Source organism: Homarus americanus, unplaced genomic scaffold, assembly GCF_018991925.1.
Source record: "Homarus americanus isolate GMGI-L3 unplaced genomic scaffold, GMGI_Hamer_2.0 scaffold14532, whole genome shotgun sequence".
In the NCBI taxonomy this organism is placed as follows: Eukaryota; Metazoa; Arthropoda; class Malacostraca; order Decapoda; family Nephropidae; genus Homarus; species Homarus americanus.
Genome location: NW_024713954.1, coordinates 4,765 through 23,445, shown reverse-complemented (window position 1 = coordinate 23,445; position 18,681 = coordinate 4,765). Strand labels below are relative to the sequence as shown.

The following is an 18,681-nucleotide window of genomic DNA, read 5'->3' as shown; positions in this document are numbered from 1 at the left end:
GCCGCAGCCCGATAAGAACATAAGTTAACACACGGTAATGTAAAGGACGAGCTCGAGTTTGCCGAGAAACTCGAGCTCGTCCTTTCCAACGACCCTGACGATCATCGCCAAGAAGTCTTCAGTAACCATCTGTTGCAAACTATGGAGCCGTACATCACGATGTATCACGAACACATCAACACTAGCCGTCAGCGTAACATCACGGACTTCTTCGCCTGCAACCCACCACAGCCAGCCCAAGTCAGTGATAGTGACATTGATGTTGACTTTGAGGGATTTGTCAGGGAGGCCCTGACAACTATGGTGGATAGTGATGGTGATTCACTTGAGGGCCAGTAATCTGCCCTCTGCCTCGGAACCAGCCCCCATCCACGTATGCCGACCCATCTCTTCTACTAACGTAAGTGTTAAACCTTGATTTTTCTTTTACCTGGTACAGTGTATTATTCTCCTATTGATATTTATCTTCTATATTATGTGTGTGTGCATACCATCATAAAGTTAAGATACTATTTTTACTACAACGTACGTATTGTGTTGGCAAAAAGTGGAGTTTGGGGGTCGGCCCAGTCTCTATTTCAATAAATCCCATAAGTTCTGTTATTTCATTTACGTGTTTCTCATTTTACGCGGGCCTCCACGGGTTCAATTGACCGCGTAAATCCAGACTATGCTGTAGTTCCATTTGTTGACAGAAGGCATTCATCTTATCCTGGACATCAATGATGAAAGCATTTTTTCCTTGTAGAGAGCAATTCAGCACATTCGTGTCTCTAAATATGTCTGACAGATAAGCTGGGCGTGCAATGAACTTGTCGTCACGAAAGGCAGCGTTGTCAGGGTGTGCCAAACGCGGCAAACGTAAGTGTTATAAGTGTTAAATACGAGGTTACCTCACCGTGCCAACAGAAGCATATTACCCCAGCCAAAATGTAGTTTTTACCCCAGTTGGGGTAATTACCCCGAGTTTGAGAACCACAGATCTAGTGGTTCAGATCTGCTGGCTCAGTGGGTTAGTGACCACTATAGATTTTCTAGCAACTACAGCATTTGTAAGGTACAGTAATAAGAAAGATCCAAACACCCATTAGTTACTAGCTTGCAACAGGAAGAAATGCTCCGTTATGAAATGTCGGCGCTCAATCCAGGACTTTATGGACAACCAGATGATAATGATCCCATTCATCTTACAGCTGTAAAAAGCAAGTCGGCCATTCAGTCTATGTTAAGGGGTAGTGAGTGATGTTAGTGGAGTTACTAGTTTTGGTGAAGAATGTGATGATGTTAGTATTGTTGAAGAGGGTACTGGTAGCAGTGATGCTGTTTATGGTGTTAATAGAGAGTTTTGTTTGTTGTGCTAGAGGTAGTTTCAGTGAAGAAATTTTTGAAGGGCATTCATCATCATCAGTGTTTTAAAGACATTTTTCTCGGCTTGTGTGAGTTGCTACTGATAAAACAGGGTTCCACAGTCTTTGAAAAACCTGGAAAAGTCTTAGAAATATATGGTGCCATATAAATGTCATGGAAAAGTTTGAAAAACTGACCAATCATGGAAAAGTCATGGAAACCTAGAAGAAAAATTGAATGGCAACTTTCTAACGCATCATATTATGATTTTTTTTTTATAATAAGCTGTATTGGGCATACTTTGCCTTTTACATATTTTCCGCCAGAGTTTAACATATATTATGTGTATGAGGGTAAGAACCTAGGAAAAACTTATCTTTTTGAGTGATGGAATCAGGTGATTACTGTATTCGTGGGTACCTGTACAATAATTCATTGCCAACTGTTCCAGCTCCAACTCGGGGGTGAATCCATGGGAGGTGGGGGTGGGAATCCAGACCCTCCCCCCCCCCACCCCTTTTCATCATATAATTCAAATATGTTTTCTTCAATGCTGTCTTGCATTCAGGCATTTTTGTATAGTAAAAATTAATTACTATCGACTTCAGAATATCTCCCAATATCAAGTGTAAATGGCCTTAAAATTCCCATGATATTGGTCAGATCTAAATAAAAAATTCTGGACTGACTTACAACACCCCCTCATAACCCCCTAGTTGGGTGGGCTCACTTCGCTCACCATGTTTTCCCACCCACAACTTCTTGGACTCCTTCCCTTTTGATATTCCTGGATCCACCCCTGCAACCGCATATAATACATAAGTAATGTAGTACTGTACTTTCAACATTATTTATTCAAGGAATTTACACAACATTTACACTGCAGTCATGATCACAGTAAGGGAATTTCTATAGACTTTTATTGGGTTTCTGCCCATGTCTCTGTGTGAGGTAATAAGAAGACTGATAGGCGGCCAAGTCTGCTGCCTCCTGTCATGATTCTTTGTGCTCCTTCCCTCACAGAGATTTCTTCCCTGCAGCCAGGTCAGCAGATTTCAATGAAGAGTCAGTCCATGGGAATATCCTTAGATGCCCTGCCACAATGAGACTGCCCTTGCCCATCTACTTTCTGGGACATACTTGGCCTGAAGTCTTTGACAGTGTTACATTCAATAAAATAGTTTTCAAGTGTATGTTTTAAAGGTTTATCAGAAAGTTTACATGCTGAGTGTTCCGGTATGGGTACAGCGTTATTAACTTGCCAGATGTGTCTGTATCCTAGCCTAATACTGGCCTCAACTATATCACATTGTCTAGTTCTGTTCTAATGCTGGCCAGGTCTCTGCATTTCTCAATTCTTCTAGATCAGAGTTCATGATTCTGACTTGAATGTTTTTAAGTACAGCATTGGACAGACCAAGGTCACGGTCAACATTTTCTTTCTTACATGCCTCATAAGAGTTACTCTGGACATCACCGAGGACAGTGTGATGAGAGTTGAAGTCACCCATACACAGCATAGCATTGTTACCTGATGGCTTTGGTAACACGTCTGCTCGCAGCTCATTACACCAAACATAGGGAAAATTGACTGTTTGCTGTGCTCAGTGGCTACAAATGTGTTGAGAGCCCATTCACCCTTGTTCTTCGCATCGATGGACTACCACGAGGCCATGCACGTGGACTACGGATCTACGTCAAGAAGGATATCGCCTACCAACCTCTCGACGTCCCCCTTGATGACGACTCCACCGACGAACACACCATCACAATCACACTAAAAGGTATGTCCCTCAATATTGTCAATGTCTATGTGCCTCCCTCCACCCCTACTGTACCTGTCCTACCACACCATATCACCTCCACCCCCACCCTCCTTGTGGGGGACCTCAATGCCCGTCACCCCAGTCTCGGCTCCCAGGGGCCCCACTCAAACTCCCGGGGTAACTCCTGGCTCTCCTTCCTACAAACCACTGATGACCCTGTACGTCTTCTCTGCCCTCCATCACCCACCCACATCGGGGGAGGGAAACTTGACTACATAGCTCTCTACTCTGACCCTCACCGCCCACACTCCACCCGCATCCTCCACTCCCCCCACAGTGACCATTTCCCTATCCACACTACCCTCCAGTATGTGAGAATACCCGTTCCACCCAAGGGCCCTAGGCTCAGGCTACCCCCTGCCAACATACCTGCCTTCATCACTTCCATTGCTGAATGGTTTCAGGGTTACACTGTCACCACCGCAGACCAACTCTACCTTGATCTGTCCAAACAATGTACTGACTTCCTCCGCCCTGACCCAAAACACCGCCGTCCTAACCGCAAGCCCAGGAGTCAGTGGAATGTTAACTGCGACCCTCATGTTAATCTATCCGAGTATGGCACCGACTAGCAGTCGACCAGTGGAAGAAATCTCCCAAGCTCCCCTGACGCTCTACGCTTCCTGATGCGCACAAACAAAGAGCTCCAATCTGCCATCACTCTCGCACGAGAGAAGCAGTGGTTTGATTTTGCTTCTTCTATTGACCAGTCTACATTTATAGGTGATATATGGCGCACCATTAACCGTGCCCGGGGCACCAACGCCAGACCCGCGCTCCACCCCAGACCAGCTGCCCGAGCTGAGGAGCTCTCCCAGACGTGGCAGGAGGCCGCCTCCATCGATGCGCTACCACCCGCTGTACGAGACCTCACCCTCGCACTGCAACCACAACGCCGACAGCACATTTCCGAGTACCAAGACCTATCTGCAGACACTGCCGTGCCTTTCACATAGTGTGAACTACTAAATGCTGTTAAGCGCGGTCGGTCCACCGCCCCTGGCGATGACAGTGTCACATATGATGTGCTAAATGCCCTTATTGCCACCCCTGGTAACCCCCTCCTCTGTCTATTTAACCTCTCTTTTGATACTGGACAGCTGTCTCACTTATGGAAGATTGCCACCACCATCCCAGTCCCTAAACCAGGCAGACTAAGATGAATATTGTCCAATCTCCCTCATCTTCTGCTTGTCAAAGATGATGGAGCGCATGATACACCACCGCCTCCTCTGGAAAATTGAAGTCCACCTGCACCCTGACCTCTGGTTTCCGCCCCGGAAAGGTTACTGCTCACTGCATCACTCACTACATGGCGAACACCTCAGCCAAAACCTCCCTCTTTGTCGACTTCAAGGGTGCTTTTGATAAAGCCAACAGTGAAGTGATCCTTGAGGGCCTCACGCACATTGATGTGAGGGGCAAACTCCTCACGTGGATTGCTGACTTCCTCTTCCATCGACAGGCCCATGTCCGTTTTCAGGGCCACTACTCTATGATCAGTGACCTTGATCTTGGCACGCCTCAGGGAGGTGTACTCAGCCCTACACTCTTTAATGTTCTCATGAACTCCATCTGCCGCCTCAACAACATCTTTGCTGAGTGCGCCCTAGATGGTCACATCATAAGCTACGCTGATGATATTCTCCTCCAAATTACTACAGTGCAACATGAATAATCTATACTCTCCACGTTCAGCTGGACCTGTCAAACACTCGGACTAATCATCTCACACACTAAAACCAAGTTCATCTCACACTTCCGGCGTCAGACATCGCTGACTCTGCAAGGACAAGACATTGATCAAGTACGCACCTTGGTCTACCGGTGTGAGCCACTACCAGCACCACCACCTCCGCTGTCGCCGCCCACGTCATCTTCCAGTGCTGCCAACGAACGAGGCCCCTCCAGTCCCTCACCCACGGCCTCAAAGGAGCCTCTGTCAGGATCCTACGCCTCATGTACATTGCTATCGTCAGAGCTGTCATAGATTATGCCTCTCCTGTCCTTGTAGTTGCCTCCCAGCACGAGAAACAAAGCATAGAGAAAATAAAAAACAGCTATGAGACTCATCCTCGGCTGCCCAATGACCACCAGAATAGAAGTCATGCAGCGTGAACTGATCCTGCTTCCCATCTGCGATCGAATTACTGCTCTCAATGCCATCCTTGGTGTTAAACTTCTTCGCAGTAAGCAACCGACTCCCCTGTCGCGCTCACTGAACTCACATCTTAACACCGTCCTGCGCCGGCCTGTCCCCATTATCTTTCCCTCCCCCTCTCAACACTGGCCTGTCCACACTGCTACTGACATCCTGTGTTATCACCTCTACACCCCCTCGACCTCTCTCCCTCCCGAGTACACTCATCCGCCTCTACCGCCGTGGACTTCCCCGAGTGTTGATGTCGTCCACACCTTCCCAGGTCGTAAATCCACCCAACTGCAGTATATGCTCAAACTTAACTGCCTTAAGCAGATTAATGATGTCACCTTTTCTCTTACGACCTCCCACCCTCTTATCCTCTTCTGAAAGCATAGCCATCCTCGCGGGCATTCATGAGGGGGTGACCTATGCTCGCACTGAATGCCGGAACCTCCTTATAATCAGTGACAGCACTTCTGTGCTAGCGAGGCTCAAATTACCCTACCCCCCTCCCCTGCCGCCCAACACACCCTATCCGCCGTCGCTGGGCTAGAACAAACTGATGACATCCGTGTCAAGTTTATTTGGATCCCGTCACACACAGGAATAACTGCCAAAGAAGCGACACAAGAAGAAGATATTGAAGCCACCCTCGCCCTCTCCCTGCTTCATCTCAAATATCTCATACACGCCGCACAACGAGAAGCATTCAACGAAAATTGGACACACCTGAAACAACGGGGTAGCGTCACATTACGCCACTATGACGCTGTAACCGGTAACGACAACCGCCACTACATAGAGTATCAATCCCTGACTTGATCTCAACAGATTATGTACATGAGACTGCGCCAAGGGTATAGGTACCTATGGGAGTACTACATTGGCAACCCTGAGCCTGGCCGCACTGTTTGTAAACTTTGTGGCCAACCCGACTCTCACACCCTCCCTAACTACATCCTTACTTGTCCTTTGACCTCCTCCTACAGGTCCCCAGCCGTTACCAACACCTCTTCCCTTGACATTATTAGGGACCTACCATGCTTTGCCATAGACAGATGAAATGTACCGGGAACTTTCCCCCCACACACTCATTATTCTGTCATTTTATGTAACTTGCTGACAAAACCTATGACCCTTCAGGCTTTTACGCCCTTAATGCATGAGTCATGAAGGCAAGCATGATCTTAGCAGGCTTCCCAGATGGGCACTGTGAACACTTCTGCGCTTCACCTTGCACAGGATGTAAGGGGGTGCCCAATAAACTAACTCCCTCCGGGGCAATCTAAAAAAAAAAATCTAACTCTCCCTGTATCACGTCACACTGTATTTTCCTCTATACAGTTTGGTTATGGTAAATAATTATACAGTCCACATTTATAGGGTCGAGGTACTGAGATAACTAAGGCACACAAGGTAACTTCTCACTCCTGTACCAAGCTTCACACAGCGTTGAAGCCAAGTCAGGTCAGAGGACGACGAGCGGGTGTGACCTCCCCCTATGGTGCCCATAGATGAACTGTCAGACATGTACCAGGTAAGTCTGGTTGTGAGCAACTCTGTTGTCACCGAGATGACTAGAATTACATCACATTGTAAACTGGGCTCTAGCCTAACAGGTGTAAAGTACGTAAAAGGAAGAGGAAAGTTTGTGACAATACATATATGAATAGGAATAGGGAATCAGGGGCTAAAACCCCAGCATCACCAGGAAGTTTGTTGACATGCAATTACTGCAGGGCAAAGTCTGATGCACATAATGCAGGTCTGGGCCCTAAAACGTTTAGGGCAGTGCTGAATGCAGTAAAGTGTGAAGGCTGTTGCCGGTACTGCCTTAGCTGCAAAATCAAAGTAAACGAGGCATTTGAAGATCACTAGGAAGGAGACAAAAATGGAGGAAGCTAAATCCGTGTTGGTTGACAAGCTGGAGCTGGTTGGGAAAGAGATCCTCACTAAGACTGGGGAAGTAGCTGACAGAACAGATGAAGTAGTTATGAGGAGCCATGCTCAGGTTGTAGCAGGGACACAGAAAGTGACGGAGAGTAATGCAGGATCTGAACAGGTCCTTCGGCGGCTAGGGACTCTGCAGAAGTGTGTTGAAGAGTTGACAACTAGTAGATCTACTGAAATGGGATAAGAGGAGAAACTGGAACATTCAGAGCATAGGAACAACATGATAGAGTTTGGAGTCTTAGAGAGCCATAGGAGGAAGCTGAAACTAGGAAAATGCACGACAAATTGAAATTTCGAAATATTTGTGATGAGGCTCTGAAGTTATCAGCCCCTACTCAGGACATGAGGAGGCGAGGACAAAGACAGGAGGACAAGCCCCGCCCCCTCAGGATCACACTAGTGGGTGAGGGTAAGAAATGGGAATATTCATAATCCCCATTGCACGGTAATGCAGAGGGAACAGCACAAAAATCTCCAGGAGTCTTTGAAGCAGAGGAGGGAGGAGTCAATGTGGAATGGGGATTGACATTGATGGGCTATTTACAAGGGGAAGGTAGTGGAGGCAAGTGTACCAGTTCAGAGCAAGGGGAAAGTGGGACCCCATTCCGCTCTACCTCCCATCCAGGAGGAGGCAAGCGCTATGTAAACAATCTCATCTCTGACCCCACAAAACACAAGGGTTACAGTAAACGAGGCAGCTGCAGAGAATGGAGAGGAGCCGGAGTCAATACCAAGACCAGAGACATTACCGAGGACAATTTCCGGTTGAAAGTCATGTACACTAATGCTGACATGTTCCTTGACAAGAAAGCGGAGTTTGAAACACTACTGAGGGTACATCAACCCGATATAATATAGGTGATGTAGAACTGTTGTACAAAAGCAGGAGAATCGAACCGGAGGAATATGAGTTCAACATAGATGGATATCACTCATTTATGCACCTTTCCCAAGAAACTTGCGAGAGGGGTGTAGTTATCTATGCTAGGCAGGACCTAAGAGCCAGCCAGGTGAGGGTGCAGGGGGAGGATGTTTTCAAAGAATCAAAGTGGTGTAAAATTAAACTGAAGGGGAGAGACTTACTCATTGTGAGATGAATCTACAGATCCCAAAACTGTAGCGTATTAAATCAGAGAAACTTATTAATTGACAATGTAATGGCGCTAAACCTCCTTGTCGTGGAGGACTTTAATTATAACGACATCGACTGGAGAAACGAATCCACGCCAAACGACTTAAATAATCCAGCCACTCTTTTCGTAAAAATTCTGACAGACAATTTTTTACTCCAGGATTCTCACAGGCTTGATGATTCCTTGTCATTAACATTAGCACTCTTAACCACAACTTTCTTGAAAAGAATGGGGTACTGTATGTAGTTGCAGATGTTTTGTGAAATAGATAATACAGGTACATTATTATTTATTCAGTCGACCCTCGTTAAAACGGACTAATAGGGGGAAGGGTGTCCGTTTTAGCCGATTGTCGGAATTAACCGATTTAGGGGTTATTATTGCATAATATTGCATTATACAGCTATGTGTACTGTATGTTTATTTGAGTGCCTCATCATAGGAGTCCGTTTTCTCTCACTTCAGGACGCCTGAGTCGTCCGTTTTTTCTTAATCTTAGAGTGCACCAGTGACTTTGTTGAGGCAACTTAGGTATGTCTGATTACAGTTGGAATATTCAAGATCCATTGTGAGTGATGTTTAAAGCTTCAACTGTCTTTATGGTTGGTAAAACTTGTCAAATCTGTCAGTCTGTGTGGCATGTGTGAGGCTTTGTGTTTGTACAACTGCTAAATATATAAATATATAATGTTATGGTAATTATCAGAAACACACATAGGCATGACTAGGTTTATTACAAAGTGATGAAAATTATACGATCAATACTGTACAGTGGGTAGTCCACAAAACATGTAACCATGTCTCTTTATTTGAGTGCCCCGTCGTAGGAGTCCGTTTTCTCTTAATCTTAGAGTGCACCAGAGACTTTGTTATTCCTTAGAAGTGACACAGAATTTGAAATTACAACCCCAATTGCAACTGGGACAATCCCAGAACCAGAAATTTGATAAGGACAGTTCAGATTTCGGCCGATTTATCCGAAATCCGGATTAAAGGGGTCCGAATAAACGAGGGTCGACTTTATACATTTATACTTGGTTGTTTTACAATCAGTTTCACCAAATACTTGCTACCACATACGCTATACTTTTGAACCAAGAAAAACTGTCGGTGAGCGGCCTGTCATTCCCAAAAGAGAGGATTGGTATTTGATCTCAAGGACATGAAAATTTTAAAGGAATTGTTAGTAAAAATGTGAGAGAAAAACATTACAAACAGCTAGATTAATGGAGTAGCCAGGCTGTACATTTAATCAAAATACTGTACTGGGTTACATTTAGTGTAATTTTCTTATATTTTTCTCATCATTGTAGAGTTAATCAATATTTTTATTTATTTATTTTTTAATCAACAGCTTTTGGATCAAGCATTGGCTAATCCTGCTCAGGCACAGTTTCTGGTTCCCGAGGCAATAGCCCGCTTCCGTGGATTTGGTGGAGTCAGGATTGAGGATGATATTGTTGTGACTGTCGATGGCACGGAAGACCTTGCGCAGGGTACTATTCCACAAACGTAAGTTACAGCTGTTTCATTTGCAATATAAAATCAATGATAATTAAATATATGATTGACTTGGCAAGTGGAGGCTTTACCACTCATTTCAGAATAGTTTACTTCATTGGCTCCTAAGTCCTAATTTGTAATGGAGTTATATTTTATATCATATGTGGGTGTACAGGATTCACTGTTTAACACATATTGAGATATGGAGGCAACTTTCTGTATATGTTGGACGATGGCATCCCTCAGAATTTGTTCAGAGTTTGCATATATGGAATGTTGTTAGGTTGATCAGTAGTGGAGCGCAAATTTTGTTTGCTGCCACCTTTATCACCTTGGTCTATGTTCCTTGCCCTCCACATCCACGCCCCTCCACCTCCACACCCCTCCCTCTACATGTCAACACCCTCCACTTCCAACCCTGCACCTTCATGTCATGGGAAAGATTGGATTGATGTTGAGGTATACTATAGAAGCAGCTAATTTTAATTTTTCCCTGTACAGTGTGGAGGAGATTGAAGAACTTATGGCTGAAGGTCAACAGGAGGATGTGTTTGTCCCTCAGCTTCGTGCTCAGGAGAAGCTTGGTCAGTAATTAATGGTGCTTTAACTTACACCATTGAGTAAAGAAGATGAGGAATAGGATGGACACAAGAAGACGTTTTATCCTTACATAAAATGTATAGTTATTTCAGCCTCGCTTTAGGTTAGATTATTATAACAAAGTAAATGTTTTAAATAATTAGAATGCCAAAAGTTTATTTGATTAAACTTGGAACTAGAAATTTACTTTATTAATGGAGTTATGTGCCTTAGACATTTACTGTATTAATGGAGATATGTGCCTTAGACATTTACTATATTAATGGAGTTATTGTGCCTTAGACATTTACTATATTAATGGAGTTATGTGCCTTAGACATTTACTATATTAATGGAGTTATGTGCCTTAGACATTTACTATATTAATGGAGATATGTACCTTAGACATTTACTATATTAATGGAGTTATGTGCCTTAGACATTTACTATATTAATTGAGTTATGTGCCTTAGACATTTACTGTATTAATGGAGATATGTGCCTTAGACATTTACTATATTAATGGAGATATGTGCCTTAGACATTTACTATATTAATGGAGATATGAGCCTTAGACATTTACTATATTAATGGAGTTATGTGCCTTAGACATTTACTATATTAATGGAGTTATGTGCCTTAGACATTTGCTATATTAATGGAGTTATGTGCCTTAGACATTTACTATATTAATGGAGATATGTACCTTAGACATTTACTATATTAATGGAGTTATGTGCCTTAGACATTTACTATATTAATGGAGTTATGTGCCATAGACATTTACTATATTAATGGAGATATGTGCCTTAGACATTTACTATATTAATGGAGATATGTGCCTTAGACATTTACTATATTAATGGAGATATGTGCCTTAGACATTTACTATATTAATGGAGATATGTGCCTTAGACATTTACTATATTAATGGAGATATGTGCCTTAGACATTTACTATATTAATGGAGTTATGTGCCTTAGACATTTACTATATTAATGGAGTTATGTGCCTTAGACATTTACTATATTAATGGAGATATGTACCTTAGACATTTAATATATTAATGGAGATATGTGCCTTAGACATTTACTATATTAATGGAGATATGTGCCTTAGACATTTACTATATTAATGGAGTTATGTGCCTTAGACATTTACTATATTAATGGAGTTATGTGCCATAGACATTTACTATATTAATGGAGATATGTGCCTTTGACATTTACTATATTAATGGAGATATGTACCTTAGACATTTACTATATTAATGGAGTTATGTGCCTTAGACATTTACTATATTAATGGAGTTATGTGCCATAGACATTTACTATATTAATGGAGATATGTGCCTTAGACATTTACTATATTAATGGAGATATGTGCCTTAGACATTTACTATATTAATGGAGATATGTGCCTTAGACATTTACTATATTAATGGAGATATGTGCCTTAGACATTTACTATATTAATGGAGTTATGTGCCTTAGACATTTACTATATTAATGGAGTTATGTGCCTTAGACATTTACTATATTAATGGAGTTATGTGCCTTAGACATTTACTATATTAATGGAGATATGTGCCTTAGACATTTACTATATTAATGGAGATATGTGCCTGAAAAGATTTTCTCATATATTGACAACTTTATATACAGTATACAAGTTCTACTTTGTAAAAAAATGGATCATATATGATTTATTAAATTCCTGGAACTTTAATAAATAAATTGCAATTGGTTGTTCCCTTCTTTCCTTACCCCATAATTATAGAAAACGGAAGTTTGTATTACAGAAATGGGAAATATCTACTTCTGGGAAAGTTGGTTATCTACTTATCACAGAAAACGGAAATTTGTATCATAGAAAATGGGAAATATCTACTTTCCGCTGGTTATCTACTTTCCGAAAGTAGAGATTATCTACTTTTCGGGAAAGTAGATTATCGACTTTGGGAAGTAGATTATCGACTTTTGGGCGAAAATTACCCAATTTTGCGAAGTGATTATCATAGAAAACGGGAAATTTGTATCATAGAAAATGGAAATATCTACTTTCCGAAAGTTATTATTCATTTCCCGAAAAAGTAGATAGATTTTCTACTTCGGGAAAGTAGATTATCGACTTTTCGGGGAAGTAGATTGAATTTTGGGGAAATATTACAAATTTACGGAAATTTGTATCATAAAAAATGGGAAATATCTACTTCCGCGAAAGTTGGTTAGATAACCAACTTTCCCGAAAATAGATTATCATAGAAACAGGAAATTTGTATCATAAAAATGGGAAATATCTACTTTCCGGAAAGTTGGTTAGATAACCAACTTCCGAAAATAAATTATCATAGAAAACGGGAATTGTATCACAAAAAATGAAATATCTACTTTCACGGAAAGTTGGTTATCTGGTTTTCCCGAAAAGTAGATAGAATTTTCTAATTCTCGGGAAATTAGATTATCGACTTTTGGGAAGTAGATTACATTTTCAAAATATTACCTAATGGTAAGTAGATTATCACAGAAAACGGGAAATTTGTATCACAAAAAATAGGAAATATCTACTCTTCCGGGAAAGTTGGTTATCTGGTTTCGAAAAGTAGATAGATTTTCTAATTTTCGGGAAATTAGATTATCGACTTTGAAGTAGATTTTCGTATTTTCGAGGAAATATTACCTAATTTTGGGAAGTAGATTATCATAGAAAACGGGAGAATTTGTATCACAAAAAACGGGAAATATCTACTTTCCGAAAGTTGGTTAGATAACTAAATTTGCCGAAAATAGATTATCATAGAAAACAGGAAATTTGTATCATAAAAATGGGAAATATCTACTTTCCGGGAAAGCATAGATAAACCAAATTTGCCGAAACAGATATCATAAAACGGAAAGTATCAAAAGAATGTGAAAATATCTCCGCAGTTACCAGACAAACCAACTTCCGAAAACAATTACCATATAAAACGGAAATTTTATCATAAAAATGGAAATACCCACCGAAAGTTGGTTAAATAACCAACTTCCAGAAATAGATATCAAGAAAACAGGAAATTTGCATCATAAAAAATGGGAAATATACTATCCACGGAAAGTTGGTTATTCGGTTTTAAAGTAGACAGATTTTTTCTAATTTTCGGAAAATTAGATTATCGACTTTTGGGGAAGCAGATTGCATTTTCGGGGAAAATATTACCTAATTCTCCTTAAAGCAGATTATCATAGAAAAACGTGGAAAATTTGCATCACAAAAATGGAAATTTTCCGAAAGTTGGTTAGATAACCAATTTACGGTAACAGATTATCACAGAAAACGAAAATTTGAATTATAAAAAATGGGAAAATATTCATTTTCCGGGAAAGTTATTAGATAAACTAAATTTACGAAAATAGAGCCGACGGCGCAGAAAGCGGGAAATTTGTATTATGTTAATGGGAATATCTACTTTCCGCGAAAGTTGGCTAGATAAACCAACTTTCCGGAAAATAGATTATCAGCAGAAAAACGGGAAATTTTAGAATATAAAAATGGGAATATGCCCATTTTCCGAAAGTTGAAATAGACAACCAACTTTCCGAAAAATAGATTATCAGCAGAAAACGGGAAAATTTGGGAAATTTGTAATCATAAAAATGGGAAATATTCATTTCCGAAAGTTGGTTAGATAACCAACTTTCCCGGAAAATAGATTATCATAGAAAACGGAAATTTAACATCATAAAAATGGGAAATATCTACTACGGAAAGTTGGTTATCTGGTTTCGGAAAAGTAGATAGATTTTCTAATTTCGGGAAAATTAGATTATCGACTCTTGGGAAGCAGATTTTCGCATTTTCGTGAAACATACCCAATTTTTGGGAAGCAGATTATCACAGGAAACGGAAAATTTGGTATCACAAAAATGAAATATCTACTTTCCGGGAAAGTTGGTTAGATGTCCCAATGCCGAAAATAGATTATCACAGAAAACGGGAAATTTGTATCACAAAGAATGGAAAGCACTACTTTCCGCGAAAGTTACAGAGATAACCAACTTTCCCGGAAAACAGATTATCAAGTAGAAAACGGAAATTTGTATCATAAAAAATGGTGGGGAATGAGTCTACTTCTTTCCGAAAGTTGGTTAGATAACCAACTTTCTGAAAAATAGATTACGCAGAAAAACGGGAAATTTAGTATCATAAAAATGGGGAAATATCTACTTTCACGCAAAAAGTTGGTTATCTGGTTTCCTCGAAAAGTAGATTTTTCTAATTTTCGGGAAATTAGGATTATCGACTTTTGGGGGAAGTAGTTTTTCGTATTTTTTTCGGGGAAATATTACCAAATTTTAAAGTAGATTACTATAGAAAACGGGAAAATTTGTAACAAAATAGCATTTCCATTTTCCGGTTGGTTAGATAACCAAATTTCACCGAAAATAGATTACTGGCAGAAAACGACACTCCAGACAAAAAATGGGAAAATATCTCCTTTCCGGGAAAGTTAATAGATAAACCAAAATTTGGCCGGAAAACAGATTATCACAGAAAAGCGAAAATGGAAAATTAAAGAATGAGAAATATATTCCATTTCCATGAAAGAAAGCGATAAACTGGTCTCTTCCCAAAAAATAGATTATCATAGAAAACGCAAATTTGTATCATAAAATGGGAAATATCCATCAGAAATATGGAGAAACACAACTTTCCCGAAAACAGATTACATCATAAAACCCAAATTTGTATCATAAAAATGGAAATATCTACCTTCCGTGAAAGTTTAAGAAACCTCGAAAATAGATCATATACCAGAAAGTAAACTATCGAATTTAAGATTCAACTTTGCGAAATATTACCAACTTTTAAAAAATAAGATTATCATAGAAAAACGAATTTGTATCATAAAAAACGAAATATCTACTTTCCGAAAACACACCCAAAACAAAACACCCGAAAGTTGGTTAGATAAACCAAATTTACGAAAATAGATTATCAAGAAAACGGGAAATTTGTATCATAAAAAATGGAAATATCTACTTTCCCAAAATAGATTATCATAGAAACTGGAAATTTGCATCATAAAAATGGGAAATATTCACTTTCTGAAGTTAGTTATCACTTCCTCGAAAGTAGATATATTTTCTAATTTTCGGGAAAATTAGATTATCGACTTTCGTGGAAGCAGGATTTTCAATTTCAGAAATACACTAACTTTTAAACAGATTATCATAGAAACAATTTGAACAAAAAATGGGGAAAAATTCATTTTCCGAAAAGCTAGATAACCAAATTTGCTGAAAACAGATTATCATAGAGAACGGAATTTGTATCATAAAATGGGAATATTTCCACTTTCCGAAAGGATAGATAACCAAACTTCCTGAAAAACAGATTATCACAGAAAACGCGAAATACCAAAAAATGAAATACCTACTCTCCAAAGTTATTAGATAACCAACTTTCCCTAAAACAGATTATCACAGAAAACGGGAAATTTGTAATCATAAAAAATGAAATATCTACTTTCCGGAAAGTTAATAGACATTTCCAAAACTAGAAACACCAAAAACACACAAACAAAACAAAAACCAAGCAAATTAGATTAACACAGAAAACGGAAATTTGCATCAAAAAAATGGGAAACACCCAAAAACACCCCAATAATATCTACTTTCCGGAAAGTTGTTTAGATAACCAAATTTCCCGAAACAGATTATCATAGAAAACGGAAATTTGTATCATAAAAATGGAAATATTCACTTTCCAAAAAAACAAAAAAAAACAAAAAAAAAACACACGGAAAGTTATTATCTACTTCCAAAATAGACAGATTTTCTACTCAAAAATCAGACTATCGACTTTTCAAGCAGATTTAATACTTAAAAAATTACCCAATCTCATGGGCAGATTATCATAAAATAAAAATCCTGTATCACAAAAATGGAAATATCTACTTCCAGAAATAAATGATTCAACTCATGAAAAACAGATAGAAATATCAACTTCCGAAAGTTGACAGATAACCAACCATTCGAAAAATATTATACAGAAAACGGAAATTTGTATCATAAAAAATGGAAATATCTACTTTCCGGGAAAGTTGCTAGATAACCAACTTCCAAAAACAGATTATCACAGAAAACGGGAAATTTGTATCACATAAAAATGTGAAATATCCACTCTCCCGAAAATATGATTACATGGAAAACGAAATTTGCATCAAAAATGGGAAATATCTACTCTCACAAAGTTGATATCTACTTCCTGAAAGTAGATAGATTTCTAATGCAAAATTAGATTATCGACTTTTCAAAGAGATTTTCGAATTTTCGGGGAAACATTACCCAATTCTTGCTAAGTAGATTATCATAGGAAACGAAATTTCCATCATAAAATGAAAACATCCACTTCCGAAAGTTGAATAGATAACCAAATTTGCCGAAAATAGATTATCATAGAAAAACGAAATTGTATCACAAAAATGAAATATCTATCAGAAAGTTAAGATAACCAACCTATGAAAATAGATTATCATAGAAAACGGAAATTTGTATCATAAAATGGGAAATATCCACTTTCCAAAAACACCAAAAAAAACACCGGAAGTTGATAGATAACCAAATTTCCCGAAAATAGATTATCATGAAACGGAAATTTGCATCATAAAAAATGGGAAACATCTACTTTCGGAAAAGTTCGCTAGATAAACCAACTTCCTGAAAATAGATTATCATAGAAAACGGCAATTTGCATCACAAAAATGGGAAATATCTACTTCCGAAAGGAGCAGCCTACTTCCGAAAAGTATATAGATTTTCATTTTTGTACAGATTATCGACTCGGAAGCAGATTTCTAACTTTAAAAACATTACCAATTCAGCAAACAGATTATCATAGAAACGAAATTTTACTCACAAAAAACAAAATATCTACTGGGAAAGTTATTAGATAAACCAAATTTGCCGAAAATAGATTATCACAGAAAAACGGAAATTTGTATCACAAAAAATGGGAAATACTACATCCGAAAAGTTTCCATTTCCCTGAAAGTAGATAGACACTTTCGGAAAGTAGATTATCGACTTTCGGGAAGTAGATTTAATTTAGAAAATACATCAATTTTAAATACAGATTATCATAAAAACGAAAATTTGTATCATAAAAATGGAAATATTAATTTCCAAAAGCTAGATAACCAAATTTGCCATGCAAAATACTACAGAAAACTGAAATTTTATCATAAAAATGAAATATCTACTCCAGAAAGTTGTTAGATAACCAAACTTCCCTGAAAAATAGATTATCATATAAAAACTAAAAATTTGTATCATAAAAACTGGGAAATATCTACTTCCGAAAAGAAAGATACTTTCCCGAAAAGTAGATAGATTTTCTACTATAAAAGCAGATTATCGACTTTTCGAGAAGTAGATTGAAATTTCAGAAACATACTCCAATTTTATGAAGCACTATCACAGAAAACGGAAAATTCAATCATATGCGGAATATCTCACTTTCCGGGACAGTTATTAACACTCCCCTGAAAAGTAGATAGATATTCACTACCGAAAAGTCGAGAAACTAGATCAACCAACTTTCCCAAAAATGATTTAACATAAAATTTGTATCATAAAATGAAATATCCACTTTCCGAAAGAATATTATCACTCCCGAAAAAGTAGATAGATTACTTCCCGGGAAAGCTGGTTTTATAACCAAACCCACGAAAATAGATTATACATAGAACTAAAATTGAATCACAAAAAATAAAATATCTACCGAAAGTTAAAGATAACCAAATTGCCGAACAGATTAACAGAAACGAAAATTGCATCAAAAAAATGGAAATATCTACTTTCCCAAAAATAGATTATCGCGGAACGGGAAATTTGTATCACAAAAATAAAATATCTACTTTCCGAAAGTTGATATTCATTTCCTGAAAAGTGATCGATTTTCTACTTTTCGGAAAGCAGATTAATCGACTTTCAAAGTAGATTTTAATTTTAAAATATTACCCAATTTGCAAGTAGATTACATAGAAAACTGAAACTTGTATCATAAAAATAAAACATCTACTCTGAAAGTTAATAGATAACCAAATTGTTGAAAAATAGATTATCATAGAAAACGGAAAATTTGCATCATAAAAATAAAACATCCATTTTCCGAAAGTTAAGTTAGATAAACCAAATTTGCCGGAAAATAGATT

At 38.7% G+C, this 18,681-nt stretch overlaps 1 long non-coding RNA gene across 1 annotated transcript; it reads left to right on the top strand.

The window, feature by feature from the left end:
* Positions 1-9,329: 9,329 nt before the first annotated feature.
* LOC121875190 lies at positions 9,330-11,427 on the top strand. Its single transcript, XR_006090560.1, has 2 exons — positions 9,330-9,914; positions 10,407-11,427. It is a non-coding gene; the product is annotated as an uncharacterized LOC121875190 (long non-coding RNA).
* Positions 11,428-18,681: the final 7,254 nt, after the last annotated feature.